The sequence below is a fragment of the Lactuca virosa genome, chromosome 8, assembly GCF_052849685.1.
Source record: "Lactuca virosa cultivar CGN04683 chromosome 8, Lactuca_virosa_CGN04683_v6, whole genome shotgun sequence".
Lineage (NCBI taxonomy): Eukaryota > Viridiplantae > Streptophyta > Magnoliopsida > Asterales > Asteraceae > Lactuca > Lactuca virosa.
This window is the reverse complement of record NC_136433.1, coordinates 57317729-57334198: the sequence shown is the minus strand read 5'-3', so window position 1 is coordinate 57334198 and position 16470 is coordinate 57317729. Positions and strand designations below refer to the sequence as shown.

Genomic DNA, 16470 nt, shown 5'->3' with positions numbered 1-16470 from the left:
TTTTAAAATGAATTGGAATCCTAAATGATTTTGACTTTTCATTAAACTAGGGAAACGAAATTCCAAAAACAGGAGGAGGGAATTAAAATCCAATTCAATAAGGAATGTTGATGATTACCATATAACATTTTTTATTTTTATCGTTATATATCAAAACAATATTATGTACTAAAATTAACAGGTCCTTGTTTTCTCTACTTTCTCTGACGACCATGTCACCTGTTGACGTCATCCCAAGATTGTTCCGACGAAATCTTCAAATGTGAGACTCTCCCTCCCCTCCCCCCCCCCCCCCCTCCTCTCATTGTTGCCTTTGTTGTGTGTTCAATATTTAAAATGCTATTATCATACTTGTAAAACGGTTGTTTGTTGTGCTCTATTGTAAAACCTTTTCTTCATGTGTAAAACAATTATCGGACGTGTAAAATAGTTCTATGGAAATTAGATTTGTTGTGTTCTATTGAAAATCAAACTTTGGTATTCTTTTTTAATTTATGTTAAATTTAAACTACACTCAATTTTTAAATGACACCTTACGTATCACAATATCCACCATTTAATTATTTTTTACACTCTCAATTTGATATGAATTTGATTGTAGAAAAAACATCATAAATGGTCCCTGTGGTTTTTCAAAATCTGAAGTTTAGTCCTCGTAGTTTAAAAACGTCATAGATGGTCCCTGCGCTTTCAAAACTTTTGATGTTTGGTCCTTTTTATTAACTCCGTTAGCTTTCTACCGTTAAACGAAGGGCATTTCCGTCATTTAACTATCCAATGACCTTTTATGAAGTTTTCTTTTATTTATTTATTTTCTTTAAATAAATTTAATAACCAAGGGTCTCTCTCTCTCTCTCTCTCTCTCTCTCTCTCTCTCTCTCTCTCTCTCTCTCTCTCTCTCTCCAACACGACCAAAAATAGCACCGCCCACCCCCATCATCTTCCTCCCCCACCCTTCATCAACAACTAAAACTCCAAACTCATACATACACTTGAAAAATTAAAAACGCATAACATGATGTTAATCCTTGTCTCAACATTAGAGGAACACCATAAAAATATGTTGAAAAGCTACTACAAAATCTTCAATGTTCAATATCCCCAATCTTCTTGAGTCTTGACAATTAAATGAAGTGATTTCTCCATATGGTTGATGTTTAAGAATTTCCATCCAGATCTTGGATCAATGACTTTCAGGTTCTTTCTTCTTTTTCCTAGCCCTCATGCTCGCTGCCTTCATCCTCAATGTTAAATATCCCCAATCTTCTTGAGTCTTGACAATTAAATGAAGTGATTTCTCCAGATGGTTGATGTTTAAGAATTTCCATCCAGATCTTGGATCAATGACTTTCAGGTTCTTTCTTCTTTTTCCTAGCCCTCATGCTCGCTGCCTTCATCTCCATAGCCAAATCCGACTGCCTTTCATCCTACTCCGATTACTTAAACCTAAAAGTAACAAAGTGGATTCAACCAAAGAGCTTGAAGAAGAATCAAAGTGTGGTTAACCCCAAATGACTTTTAGGTTCTTTCTTCTTTTTCTTCTTGTTCTTCCCACGTTTAACCCCAAATGAAAGATGATCATCGTCGCTATTTTTACCAAACTTCCCATCTTTCTTGAACCCATTTTTCTCGAAATTAAGATCAATGGTAATAAAATTAAAACCGGGCTTTGAGTTAACTCCTTTGTTAAACCCACCGTTGATCCCAAAATCACCGGTCTAGTTTTGATTAGTCGACCCGACTTTAAAGTCAAAGTTAAAACCATTAAAATCGGAGTTGGATGAACTGGAGTGGTTGGTGTTAATGGTGTTTGAGTTGGTGAAGTGACCGCCGACATGGATGTCGAAGTTTCGGCGTTCTTTTTCGGGGCGTTTGGAGGCGTATGAGGTGGCTCCAGATGGAGTCGTTAAGGGAGAGGCTGAAAAGATTGTTGCTTTGAACACGAAGTTGATCACTGTACTGCCAAAAAAGACGATTGATTGTTGTTTTCCATGGTTTAAGATAGCTGATTTCTTGATACCCAAGTGGGAAAGATGATGAATTCAACGAAAAGAAGTGAGATCTGGAGGAAAATGCGAAGTGGGTATTGGTTTATATGTATAATAGGGAAAAGGAAAGGGGACAAGTTTCCAGGAAATGAAGGTGATTACGTGTAGCTTTGTCAAAGGTGAAATAAATAAAAGAAAACTTCATAAAAGGTCCTTGGATAGTTAAATGACGGAAATATCCTTCGTTTAACGGTAGAAAGCTAACGGAGTTAATAAAAAGGACCAAACATCAAAAGTTTTGAAAGCGCAGGGACCATTTATGAGGTTTTTAAACCACGGGGACTAAACTTCAGATTTTGGGTAACCATAGGGACCATTTATGATGTTTTTTCTTGATTGTACATGAAAATGTTGAAAATGTACTGACTTAGTTTAAAAACACATAATCGTAGACAAAGGAAAGCTTCATTGATTTTGACATGGAAATGATATGATCATAAACAACATGATCCATAATATTATTGATCCAAAACCTATTATAAATTAAAATCTATACAAAAATCAAACATGATCCTAGACGATATGATCCAAAATATTATAATATAAAACTTATTTAGATTTCACACTTTATTTTACAAAATTTCAAGATTTGGTTAAAAATGATATGATTCAAAACTATTTATAAATCAATTTTGTAAAAATTATAATTTAGTTAGAAATGCTGAAATGATATGATTCAGACTATTATGATCCAAAATAATATTATTCATAAAATAATAATTTAAAATGTTTAATATCCTTAATTTTTATGACTTAGATTGTTATAATTCAAATTAGATTGTTATCATTCAAATTGTCATGGGCCTTAATATATTATGATTAAAAAATTTCTTATGATTCAAAATTGCTATTAATCATTAATCTATTATGATTAAAAAAATTCTTATGATCCTTATGAATCGAATCCGTTTAAATTCAACAACAAAATAGGGACTAAAAGTTAAATGCAAGCAACTTTTTTTCTCACATAAATTACAAAATTCGAACATAACGGTGTACATACTTACATGATTTAAAAAAAAAAAGTTAAGAATGACATTTTAAGAACTAATAATCATTTTAAGGTTAAAAGTTTCATATACTCAAAAGAACACCATATCGATAATTAAACATATAAATTCACAAAAGTTGTGGATATACATTTCAATTTCTATACAAATTCATGACATCAATCATTCAATTTTTTTACTCTTCTCTACAGACCATCGTTCGATTTGCATGTGAGGTGTTTGAGGAAATGCATCAAAGACTAAAAAGCGGTTCAACTTTTATTATCATCAGACCATTATGAATCAAAGATATCTAAAACTAACTTCTTTAGCATCTACAATACAACTTCAACTATGATCCTATACTCTTTTGTAGATCTTTCTTGTAACGCTCGAAAAATCGTTACCTCATTAGCAAGAAATCAAATTAAAAATGAAATGTCATTAGCAGTAAACAAATGAAAGGAAGTTATAGTACTCCTTGAGACGATTCCGTGGATATAAAGAACATAAAAACAGAGTGCATATGAGGAAGATATGACCATTTTAAAAGTAAGCTGCTATTTTAGATAATGACACATGGCATTCACCAAGACTTAATACTTGGTGCTTGGAATGACACGATGTGGCGTTGGGCAAATAGCCCTTTGAGTCTTCCATAAATGAAAGGAAGTTCTAGTACTCTTCGAGACCATTCCGTAGATATAACGAAGAGTAAATTACACGAATCGTCCCTCATGCAGGTGCCAAAATGCACGTTTAGTCCCTATTTTCAAAAATTAACTCGGACCGTCTCTCGTATTGTTAAAAGTTGCACGGTACATCCCTCGTTAGTTTAAATTTACACGTTTCATCCCTTTTGATACATAAAAAAGACTATAATGTCCTTTTTCTTTTCTTTTTCATTTATTTTGAACATTTTTAATTATTAAAATTATTTTAATTATTTGCTCTGATTATTTTTAATTACTAAAAATTATTTTAGTTATTTTTCTATTTTGTGGAATAAGAACTAACCACCACCACCACCGGTAATCTACGCCACCACCAGAAAATGGAGCACCACCACCACTTCTCACCGGAAAATGTAGCACCACCGCTACCCCTCACTTCACCCAACCCACTCCTTCGTTAATGTTAACATGTTTCACCAAAAATAACTACAAACCATCACCTCATTCACCAAACCAACAACATATACTCAACCCACCATCAAAACAAGCACATTTACTGTTAACACCACCACCATCCACCATCGGAAAACCCACCTGCAAAACAAGAATGAATAATTAGGGTAAATTAGGAAGTAAGAGTCAGGGAGATGGAAAATCTGATTTGATACAAAACTGATTGAAAGCAAATGATTTAGGGATCTTAAATTGAAAGCAAACCTTATTCACTGAACCTGCAAATCTGATTCATTACAGAGGGGGATGGAAAAAGGGGGTTGTAAGTCTGCACTTCGTTCGATCGGTGAACCACCATTGCCAACTGTGAGCCGCCATCGTCACCGGTGCGCTGCCATCGTCGCATCATCTAGGGTTCACATCATTGTGTTATCGCAGAGGAGGACTATCAATGGAGACGATTTGGGTTCGATCCGACCTGCTTCTCCGATCTCAATGTCCCTCTTATCTGATCTTGCGTGATGGACTTGTACCTGGTTCGATGACCTGATTTCGGTGTGGACAGAAGGAAAAAAGGGGAAATGGAAGAGGAAGGGTGGGTTGAGTTGTGGTGGGTAATGGTTTGATAGCATCGCAGGAGTGGCCGAAGAGACGAAGATGTCCTGAAGTCGTTGAAGTCGGCGATGATACTGGTGGAGGTGGAGATGACAGAAGAAGAAATGGTGGAAGAGGACGGCGTGCTTAGGGTTTAAGGATCTTTATTTAATATCTTTGATAAAAGAAAATAAATAATTATTTTCATAATAAACAAATCAATAAATTATTAATAAATAAAAAATAAATCAAAAAAGAAATAATAAGGGTAAAATTGTCTTTTTATGTCTCGAGGGATGAAGCGTATATGTTTTAATGTAACGAGGGACGGTTCGAGTTAATTTTTGAAAATAGGGACTGGACATGTATTTTGGCACCTGCACGAGGGACGACTCGTGTAATTTACTCTATAAAGAACATAAAAAACGGAGTTCGTATGAGAAAATTACGACCTTTTTAAAAATATGTTGCTATTTCAGAGAATGGCATGTTGCATTCATCACGACTTGGTGCTTGGAATGCCATCACGTGGCATCGGCCAAATAGCCCTATAAATTTGAGTCTTCCATCATTCTCGCGTACATGTTTGGCAAGGGTGTTGGTCGATCGAGAAGTGATGTACGGGGTACGAGAGTACGTGTAACGAGGAATGTTAAGCACATAAGGCATACACATTCATTGCATTATTTATGTTGTTTTTCAATATTTTGACATAATCATAGAACGAGGGTCAAGACCCAAGTTAGACTGTCGGATTATAATAAAGTGCTATTACCGACCCAACAACATAATTAGATTATTAATCCGATCAGTAAAAACTAAAAAATATAAACCTCAGATTATGGGTTGAAGTGACGAGAGTTATTGAACTAACAGTTTAAAGAGTAAAGCCATTTAGTGATTATATGACGAGACTCGATGAGGCGGGTAACAAATGACTACCAGATTCGGTTAATAGTCAAACAAAGCAATATCGTATCAAGTTCGTACAAGTTCTAAGGAACTTGTTATATTATCTGAATAGGTTCGTGTAACATCCAATTTTTCAACCCAAAATTTTCATTTTTAACCTCATAATAAAACATGTTTCATAAAACCCATCACAAGAAAACCATAAGGTCAAAATACAAATCCATATAAAATTATCAGAGTATCCCAAAATACCCAGCAACAAAATCTCCAAGCGAATGTATATAATAAAGCCTTCACTTTCCCGCGTTTCTCAGAAGTACCTGAAACACATTTAATCAAAAACTGTAAGGACAAAGTTTAGCGACTTCCCCAAAAATATCACATATAGCACAACACATAAAACAACTATGAATATCAGCAACCCTGGAGACTACCCGAAGTTTTAGTGGGCAACAACACCCTTTGTAGGTTATCAGCAACCCTGGAGCCTACCCATAGTCTTAACACATATAAACAACACAAACACAGTAATAACACTTAGACCCAGTTGATCGTCAAATACATATACATCTATTCTACTATACAGGTAAGAATAAGTGAGGAGACTCACCTTACACTAATGACTGATAAAACTCACACCCGAATTGCTGGAACTAGATTCCGCATAATTACATACACCGATTAACCTTAATTAATAATTAGGATATTTCTCTCACATACTATTAGGCCCAAGACAATCCATTTTATACTTAGAGTAAAAGACCATTTTACCCCTCATAAAACCCTCACCATCCACTTCATACTCAAATGGTCAAATTCCATAAAAGTCAACAAAAGTCAACCTTGGTCAATACGCTCGGCATACTCAACTCTACGCTGGGTGTAGAGCGCAACACCAGAAAAGGGCTCGCATCTCGCTGGGCTGGGGGTAGCCAAGCATATGCTTAGTGTACGTAAGCTGTTATCAAGATCTCCATGCAAAAAGTCTTAATCCTTAAGACATCCATTCCAATCACAGATCTGGCCCCTAAAAAACGTCTTAATCCATAAGGACTCTGACTTTAAGCCTTTGCATGGCTACAAGGAGCTAAAATCCAAAACCCATAACTTTTACTTCATAAACCCCCCCCCCCCCAACAACTCTTGCATGGAAGAAGGGAAATGGCTAAGCTATCATTTTTATGACTCAAGACATCTTAGAATGTCTGAAATGATGACTTAACATATTTGGACTACTCCATACTCACAAAGATCCATGCAAGCTTTAGGACAAAAAGGACCAAAATGCAAGACTAAACAAGATCTATTTAAACAAGCTCCAAGATTTGAACTATATACCTTGAAAATGTGCACAAGAGGATGAAGTTTATGGATCTACAAACCAGAGTGCACCACCACCTCTTGAATGATCTTCTTCCTAGCACCAAACACTCAAGATTCACTTTCTAAGCTTCAAATCTCTCATACACAAGCTAGGGTTTCGTTTTAGGGTTTAGACGGAATGGAGGCTGGATGAGGGAATGTCCAAAGGATGGAAAAGGTGATTAAATAGGGGTCACATCGTAGAATTTAGGGTTTGGAAGCAACATGAGTACGCTCGGCGTATGCCTATGTATGCCCAGCGTACTCACATTTTGAACTGTCCCAAAATTTGGTTGACTTACGCCCTGTGTACCCCTTGTACACCCAGCGTAAGGAACTGATCTGAAAACTTAAGAATAGAGAACTCCATCTGCCCTTCCAAGAAGTTGAAAACAAAGTACATGTAAAATTAGTTGTGTATCTTGACTTGGTTTATCTTACAGGTTCTTTTTTTTTTTTAATTTTATTTAACTATTGAGTGCTTTCTATTTCCTTAGTTTGATTATACTTCTAATTATACTTCATCTATTCAGGAATAATTAAGTCAAAGATGCTTCCATGGATCCAATCAAAGAGGCTTTACCAATTTATGTCAATATCAAGGTTTTATATGATGTGTTATTTTATAATTATTCCATGCCTTCAGTTGATTGGTGTTGAATCTTTACTAATTTTACATTTTATAACAGGACATTCAAGTTTGGATTCTTATGTTGCTTGTTGGTTTGGACTGAATTGATCAAAATCGATTCAGACTCTCAATAACTTCAAAAGAGCATTTAGTGATACTTTCAAGTGGTGGACAAGGGTTTGCAGTGGCTGGCTCATAACTGCACTGCAAAGTTCAGTACACTATTGGATGAACAATGTGAAGGTATAAATCCAATTTTACCTTATTGCCCATTTGTATTCATTTATGTTCTCATTGACAATGTAAGACACAACTGAGTGATGCTAAACATCTGTATATTTTGTTGTGATTTCTTAATTCTTTTTAGCTATGGTGGAGATACTGAATCTTGTTTTACTCCAAGTGTACTGAGAAATAGCAGATTACTTTAAGTTCTTAATCCAGGTATGATCTATTAAACATCTTTATACCTTGTTGTGTGTTATTAATTCTTTTTGTATGTATTATTTTTATTTATTCTCTAGGCGTTTTACTTTCAAAAATCTTCCAGTTGTATCAACATACTTCTCTTTAAAATGTCAACCTAATAGAAGCATTGCACTTTATTATTAAGACATCTTACATTAAAAAAGCATTACATTTTATTCTTATCAAGGCATTTTACTTTAAAAATCTACCAAGTATAGCATTGTAGTTTTCTTTGAAAAAGCAATCCAAATAAAGCATTGTGGCGTGACCATGGAGACGGACGGAGACACTGCATTTGATTGGTTCCCTCATATTTCTCTCTTTATCTCTTTCTTCTTTTTGAACTTTCACTACCTAATCATCGGTGCATAGCATTTCTATAACTTGGTGGGTTGGTTGTGGAATAGTAAAATATCCACGTGGCATCACCTTTATTCACAAACCACGCATGGTAGACCTGACAATTCGTGTATTCGTGTCAGGAAAACGTGTCAGCCACGAATTTGACACGATATGTGTAACACCGTGAATTTTTCATATAAAATTTTCATTTGGAATTACAAAATCCTCATAACACGTTTCACAGAATCTCATTTATTTAATTCACAAATCACATCACTATAATTGTTTGATTAAAATCCAGGATCCTCAAATTATAACTCTTTCACTGATGTATACAATCAAGCCGGTACATTCCCGTGATCCTGAGGAAAACCTGAAACACATAACACATAACACGGTAAGCACGAAGCTTAGTGAGTCCCCCCAAAATACCACACACATCTCATTAGCCACTCGAGGCTAACTCGAAATGACCCTCCAGTCAATGTGTTCCAGTGGAGACCCTCCGGTCCCACAACTCGGGTGGACCCTCCGGTCCTAACTCAGCAAAACATAATCACAATCATAGCATAATCACAAAGCATGATGTATAATAAATAGCACATAACTCAACGTAAGCACATATAACAACATTTACACTAAATAACATAACATCATAAGTCACAAAGACAGTATGTACAATAATCATTATCACAGAATAACAATGATCAGGTTCTGAAGTTATGCAAAATAGTTATTAGACTTATCCAAGTGGGAGACTGTTGGATTAGTGTCTAAGTCCATAACTATTTTGGTATGTACTTGACCCGATTATGAGCATGGTCCTTTTGGGTTGCCTTCACCATAGCAATATGTAGGATGAATTAACGAGAGAAAGGTTTAATTATGATTTATTAATATATTATAAGACTAATATATTAAAGGAGAAATCATAATGTTTAATTAATATTAGTCAAGAATTAATTAAGAATTAATTTTGTGACTAAAAGAGATTAATTAAATTAAGGAGACTGATATTGTAATTATAAGATAGTTACAAAGTTGGGCTTAGGATCCATTGGATGGCAATGGACGAATTCTATATGGAGGACCATAAAGAAATCGTCCAAGGGCCTTCTGGAATGGTCCATTGGACTGCTTAGGGCTTAAGCAGTCAGATTAGGGTTTCCTAGTTGCAAACCCTAATAGCCTACATGTATATATAGGACCCCTATGCCCCAAAAACGTGGCTAAGAGTCCCTCTAGGGTTTCCAGCCGTTTTTGGTGCCTCCTCTCTCCTCCCTCTTCATCCAAGTTGCTTAGTGGTGTTTGTGACTCCATTAGAGGTGCAACACTTGAGGCACTAAGCTTTCTGAAGTCAATCAAAGCAAGGATTGATTGTTATTGCTATATATAATAATCAAAGGTAATTACTAAACCCTTATTTCAGTTCTTATTTGATAGATCTAGGGTTTGTAAGTCTTGGATTCATTGCATGTACAATAGAGAAACCTAGATCCAAACATTAGGGTTTGTATGAGCACATAGGATTGTTCTTATGCATAAAATCTATCATAATAAACTATCCCCCGTATTTATTTATTTATTGCTTTTAGATTGTGGATTGTGTGTAACTCAATAGGCCTATGTATTTATTAAGAGCGTAACTAATTTGTTGTTTTAGTGGGCATATCTTTAAAACATACATTTTTTTTAACGACAAATCTAATCTACTACTTAATTCCACCTATGTTCATGACGGGACTTAAACTTTCAATCTCAAGGAGGAAAGGCAACACCTGATACCGTTGGGTTAGAAACCCTTTGGTCTTCACACATACATCGTATAAAAAGATTTAAAACCATGCAATAAGTGTTCGGCATACAAGCGCGGAGCTTATTAAGGGCCAGCCCCCCCCCCCCCCCCCCTTTTTTTTTTGCTTAGAAGTAGTAGTAGCCCACTAATTTTTATGAATATTAGACCCAACCCTCCCCCCCCCCCCCCCCACACGCACACACACACACAAAAATATTAATTGCTCTTTTCTAAAGTTGCTTTAAATAAAGGACCAAAACACACATGAGTGCTGACTTATTTGTCTTGTTGGTTATATGATATAGTTGCATTAGTTTGAAGATTCACTTAATAATGCAAAGAAGAAAAACAAGTTAAGCTGTAACGGATTCAACTGATTCAACTGATGCCGTACACTTTCTTATTCACTTTACAAAGCGCATTCGGTTTACAAAACGCAGATAATTAAACTTTTTGGTTTCAAGCAACCAAATCTCCTACATTTAGGATTAGACATTTAGTGTATATGACCAATCCTGGAACACAGATGATCTACACACATAAAGAAGTAATGTTTAAGAAGGCGAGATACCAATGAGCGCCTTTGAATCCACTCAGAAAGTTTCAGATACACTATTGTGGAAATGGAATGTCAGAAAGATCCTCTCTATAAGGAGCATTTGTCAACTCTGGTCTTCTATCAGCATCATTTCCACTTTCCATGCTATCTTGAGCAATAGGGTCACCTTTTGATGGCTCAATATATGTAACCACAACATCCTTACGCAACATAAGGTAGATCACTGAGAGAACATAAGCAGCCATGACCGGAAAAACTAATATTGCAATAAACACATTAGCCACTTTTGGCCAAGTGCTATGGATTAGCCAATCGACAAATGCAGTGCTCAAGTAGTAGATGTTGATGCCAATTATTCCAAGTCCTAGTGCCCATGAGAAGAGAATGATCTGTAGAAGAAAAATAAACATATTATAAATGAATTTCAGGTATACTTGATTTACGAAATTGAAACTCACAAATATTGAGTTCTTGTGAGGTCCCATTTTGGTACTTGAGCTACTGAACTTGAGTAGTGGAATGAGTGCAAATGGAAGTTCAAATGACAGTATCATCTGCAAAAGATCCATACTTACATTAAAGTCCAGTTTCAATGAATCATGAATATGCTTACCTATAGAATGAAACTTTAAAGATGGAGTCACATACAGATGCTATTATAATTAGTCTTCCTTCTCCAGAAGGCCCCCCAATTATTGACACTATTAGACTCGGTGTTATGGCGATGCACCTAGTTACCAAGTTCCTGAGCCATTTCCTCATTTTTAAGTCCAAGAAACCCTAAAATAACAAATAGTACATGCTTAGTGTTAACCTTGATTATTAACAGCAGAAAGTTATAATAGGCAAACCCAATAAAGACCTCTTTTAACCTACCGACATAATGAATTGTCCAGCATAAGTGCCTGTGATTGCTGAACTCTGACCAGAAGCTAGCAGTGCAATTGCATAAAGAGTAGAGCCGGACTTTCCCAAAACATTCTGTGTAGTAAAAACCGGGGTTAATTATGAGAAGTTTTGTGAATGTTGTTGGTATAGAAGTTATAAATTTGACATCTTATAAGCTCATACTTTTAGAAGAAATGAAGCTGAGTTAAGGTTGAGATCGTTGCAACGATCCATTTCTTCACTTGGTAGGTTTTTTTCTGAGCAAACAGTGCCAGAAACAGCGATCATTGAGACGTTGATCAAGAATGCTACAAAGAGCGCAATGCCACTCTCTATCAAGAAGTATCTGCATGCATCCTGTAATTCAAAACATCATCATGAATAAGAACTCGAGTTGGTATCTTTCGAGTAAGAACAAGAGCCGAATGGAGAAACAAGTTATGCCTATTAAAAAAAGTGAACTTAATGTTAATAAACCAAAGTAGATTTAGGGAATATAAATATATGAGAAATAGGTTTTTATTTTTTATTTTTTGGGAGTGGGATCTTACGGCATGACAAGGGCACCAAGTAGAGCAATGGCATCACCAGTGGCGCCTTGACCACTAAGTTTAGGAATGAACATTCCCTATAGCAAATCACCAGCTGGTGGCTTCACATAGCTCATTTCTCCAAAGAAACAACCAGCCATCAGAAAAACTAGAATAGCTATCAATATTTCAAGCTTCCTCACCTATGGATATATGAAACCAACATTCCATGTGTTTTCATATTAGGAAACACCAACTATGAAAACATCAAAAGAAAACGAATCATGATTGAAGTTCTTACACCATATTTTTGGAGGCCAAGAAGGAGGAGGGTGCTGAGACCAGTGAGAGAACTCCAACCCAAACTGGAATCTTGAATAAGATATTCAGTGCAAAAGCTGTTCCGATCACTGCAAACATCAAAAGAAAATGAATCAAAATATTATTAAAAAAAAGTTAAATCGTATGTTCACATCAGTTTCATGGATATGCATGATTAAAATTAGTACCTTCGGGAATATCTGCTGCAATGACTGCAACCTCGGCTAGCAGCCATAGGCAATACTTGACAAAGATAGGGTATTCAGCCTTACACAACTCTGATAAATGTTTCCCTGAATAACAGAATAACTAAAGTTTAGATATTTATAATTATTTCTGGATATATATATAAATTCATAGGTCTAGTTCAGTGAATGTCTTACCAGTGCTTACACCAAGATTGGCAGCCAGAGATTGAATAACAAGTGCAAAGATTAGCCCGATCAAAATCACCCAAAGTAGCTGAAAATAATGGTGATTTTTTTGAACTACAACTATGGTGTTTCATGGAGAAAACGTTTACCTCGTATCTATGGTTGGCTCCTGCCTGTAAATCGGTTTCCACTGCATAAAAAACATTGATAAGTTTACAATGATTAAGATATATAAGTTACAATGAGAATATGAGATATTGAGAAATCAGAACTTACTGTTGCCAGGATCGAGATAAGCCAATGACACTAGGAAACCAGGTCCAACAAAGGAGAGAAAACTTTTCCATCCAGGTTTCTGCATATTATATGGTTATCAAATTAATCAAACTGTTATTAAACAAATAGAAACTTCAAACATATGGTTAGATATCAATCTTGAAATTAACGTTTGTGAGAGTGGAAGAGAGAGAGAGAGAGAGAGAGAGAGAGAGAGAGAGAGAGAGAGAGAGAGAGAGAGAGAGAGAGAGAGAGAGAGAGAGAGAGAGAGAGAGATCACCTGATCATGGTCGATATCTTTATGATCATCAAAGTCTTTGGAGTTGAGAACAGAAAGATCAACAGCTGAAACACGATTGCTCCCTCCTGTAACTCGTGGTTCATGCTGCAGACTTGCCATCTCTGTCTCTGTCTTTGTCTCTGTGGGAATGGAGAATCTATATATGTGAAGAATCTCAGTATGAACAGATTTGATGGTAAAGGATTGGATTGAGTATGCTACTTATACTAGAGTTCTGCACATCACTCATGGCTACTAGAGTTCTAGTTCAAAATGTTGCTCTCAGATTTTGAGCATGTCCATGCCGTTTGCATTACAAAATGATGCATGGCTGCTGGAGTTCAAATTCTAAAGGTTGCTTTCAGTTTGTGGGCATGTCCATGCCGTTTGAATTATAAAAGGATTCTGAGCTTCTCCCTAACCCCCTTCTACCATGAGACTGAGACACCTCTTCAGCTCTTGTATTTTTGCGCCTCTACCTTTTGTCCTTTATCTACGTCTTTATCCACTCTATCACCATCATCATAAAGGTACCCACATCGCTCCATCTCTCTCGCTCTCAACCCCTAATCCCCACTGGAAGGAAAATTTGTGTCATCTCTTATCTCTATCACCGCCTGCTGCTCTGTGCTTCGTGTCTCTGAGGCTCAGGAGGGAAGAGGCGACAGAGCCTATGCTCCTTCATGTAGATTTTCTCGATATGTACTTCAAACTAATCATTCTCAATATTTTTATTTACCTATAACAAAATTGACACTTCACGAATTTACCAGAAAGTTGAAGACAGTATTTGCAGACAGAGAACTCGAAAAGGCAATGGCCCCACCATGCATAGAGCTCGCAAAGCTTTTCTCAGTAGCTGTAGATTTTCCAAAAACCCGTGTCCCCGCAGAAATCCCTGCAAATCTTCGTGTCAAAGAGTACCCTGATTTCATGGAAAAATCCAACAAAACAACGTACGAATCATATAACGTGATTGGGAAACTCTTTCGTGAGGTCAAAGACATCGCCCCACAAAACAGCCAGGTCAACCCGTTCACGCGTGACGTGGCGAGACAAACGTACGATGTTGACTTGGAAGTCAGCGGGTTTGAGTACTATGTTGATGAAGCTTTTGATTTTAAAACTGAGTATGATTACAAATTGGGTAATTTGATGGATTATTATGGGATTAAAACCGAGGCTGAATTGTTGAGTGGGAGTATTATGAAAATGTCGAGGTCGTTTGATGGGAGGAATGGTTTGGCTGTGAAGTCTTTGAGAAAGGAAGCGAGGAATTGGTTTTGGAAGGGTAGAGGCAATGTGGATGTTGGAGATGATGATGTGTATGCGAAAGCATCTGCATGGTATCATGTGACATATCATCCGGATTATTGGGGTAAATATAATGAGGATATGAAAACACGTGATCATTTTTTGAGTTTTCCTTGGTGTGTGCATGATAAGCTTATTGAGATTAAGAGAAGCAAGGGGAGGGTTAGAAGAAATGTTGATACTGATTGGCTTCAACAGCAGTTTAGCACTGCTTTAAATCTGATATGATTGAAGTTGTGTGAAGTCACTATAGTTGTCTTTGTTGTTTCTTGTTGGATTTAGTTTGAGTTGATGTAAATATTGTGGTTTTTGATTATTGTGTTTCTTGTAGGGTTTGATGTAAATATTATCAATGTTGATATATTTTTGAGATATGTAAGTAGTATCTTAATCTACTATATATACGTACACATAGATTATATGGAGTTGAACATAGATTATATGGAGTTGAACAAGAGGTGATAAAAAAAAAGTAATCGGTTTCTACTAATGCTTACCTAGATCCTTGTAGGATTGATGAAAATAATTTGACATCATGACTATAACTTTGGACTTTAGTGACTTTATTAGTTCTTAGGTATATTAGGTGGAATGTGTAGTTTTATTTGAAGTAAAGTGTTTGACAAAAGAAATATAAAGTCTTTTGGTTTGAAATTAATAAGATTTGGAATCCAGTTCCGCCGCATTTCCATGTTAAAGTTTATTTTTCTATTTGATTCAAGTTTTTAAAATGAATTGGAATCCTAAATGATTTTGACTTTTCATTAAACTAGGGAAACGAAATTCCAAAAACAGGAGGAGGGAATTAAAATCCAATTCAATAAGGAATGTTGATGATTACCATATAACATTTTTTATTTTTATCGTTATATATCAAAACAATATTATGTACTAAAATTAACAGGTCCTTGTTTTCTTTACTTTCTCTGACGACCATGTCACCTGTTGACGTCATCCCAAGATTGTTCCGACGAAATCTTCAAATGTGAGACTCTCCCTCCCCTCCCCCCCCCCCCCCTCCTCTCATTGTTGCCTTTGTTGTGTGTTCAATATTTAAAATGCTATTATCATACTTGTAAAACGGTTGTTTGTTGTGCTCTATTGTAAAACCTTTTCTTCATGTGTAAAACAATTATCGGACGTGTAAAATAGTTCTATGGAAATTAGATTTGTTGTGTTCTATTGAAAATCAAACTTTGGTATTCTTTTTTAATTTATGTTAAATTTAAACTACACTCAATTTTTAAATGACACCTTACGTATCACAATATCCACCATTTAATTATTTTTTACACTCTCAATTTGATATGAATTTGATTGTAGAAAAAACATCATAAATGGTCCCTGTGGTTTTTCAAAATCTGAAGTTTAGTCCCCGTAGTTTAAAAACGTCATAGATGGTCCCTGCGCTTTCAAAACTTTTGATGTTTGGTCCTTTTTATTAACTCCGTTAGCTTTCTACCGTTAAACGAAGGGCATTTCCGTCATTTAACTATCCAATGACCTTTTATGAAGTTTTCTTTTATTTATTTATTTTCTTTAAATAAATTTAATAACCAAGGGTCTCTCTCTCTCTCTCTCTCTCTCTCTCTCTCCAACACGACCAAAAATAGCACCGCCCACCCCCATCATCTTCCTCCCCCACCCTTCATCAACAACT

The 16470-nt window shown here is 35.9% G+C and overlaps 2 pseudogenes; one reads left to right on the top strand and one right to left on the bottom strand.

Moving 5' to 3' along the window:
* Positions 1-10642: 10642 nt before the first annotated feature.
* On the bottom strand, positions 10643-13686 carry LOC145132849 (metal transporter Nramp7.2-like; annotated as a pseudogene).
* A 258-nt stretch (positions 13687-13944) lies between these two features.
* Positions 13945-15184, top strand: LOC145133453 (putative RNA-dependent RNA polymerase 1 pseudogene; annotated as a pseudogene).
* The last annotated feature ends 1286 nt before the right edge of the window (positions 15185-16470 follow it).